This window comes from Belonocnema kinseyi, chromosome 1, assembly GCF_010883055.1.
Source record: "Belonocnema kinseyi isolate 2016_QV_RU_SX_M_011 chromosome 1, B_treatae_v1, whole genome shotgun sequence".
Classification (NCBI taxonomy): Eukaryota; Metazoa; Arthropoda; class Insecta; order Hymenoptera; family Cynipidae; genus Belonocnema; species Belonocnema kinseyi.
The window spans coordinates 68,778,565-68,779,582 of record NC_046657.1 but is presented as its reverse complement, the minus strand read 5'-3'; positions in this window follow the sequence as shown (position 1 = coordinate 68,779,582).

Genomic DNA, 1,018 nt, shown 5'->3' with positions numbered 1-1,018 from the left:
CCTTATCATCGGCGCTCTTGGAGGTGCCAAGCTTTCACTTGCTAATGGCCTAAAAAGCATCCCTGCGTGTCAACAATATTCTAGAACACTTGCGGGAAAAATTCAGAAGGCGGTTGTCCTTGGGTCACTCCGTGTTCTTAGGGTGCACAAGGCTTTTGCTGGATCGTCGTAATGATTCTTTTACAGACTGTAACCACCTATCTCACGGTTGTGAGACGTGGTTATGGCTGAAATTTTACCGGGATTTCGCTGGAAGCGGGTGCAAGTTTTCAGATTAGCACCCGCTCCCCGCGAAATCCTGCGGTTTTCCTTATGACAAATTTTTAATTATATATATATATATATATTCGGTTCGGTTTTGATTCCTCTAGAATCAAACCGAAGGGCCTATGACAAATCCAACGAACGCGTCCTCGGGTTACGGATAGAGGGTCCCTGTACTAAGGGTTTCTGCTAAATATGATTAAAAAAATAAATAGGCAGTCGCGGGCAATTGTCCAGGAGTAGTCCCAAAGCAATTAACCCCCAAGTGGAGGTGTGAAAACCGTGCCGAAAGCTGAATGGAACCTGGGTGAGGTGACTAGAACGGTGACTCTGGGATACCGGGCGACCTCTCAGAGTACGCATCCTTATCCTTGCATGCGGGGCTCTACAAGGATGGACGAACCCCTTTTCCTAGCTTCACGTGGGAAAAACAATTACAATACCAAACATAGTTGTAGTAAGTACGGTTTAAAACAACAGAACGCGCAGGGCTCCCGACAATGGGTCGGCCAACAATGCCGACCACTCTAGAGCTGGGGAAGCCAATGAAAATAGATTCAATACAATGGATCGGCGGAATTTCGGGATCTTTAGGTGGACGGAGCGACAAAATCACGACTTGCTATAGTGCTAGGATACGAGTGTGGCCCCGGAACGGAGTTACATGACACGGCTGCATGCTTTGTGGTACGAGAAACGCTTGGAGCTATCGCACTGTTCTCAGCAACGTCTGCGAAACCATGCTGAACTACTC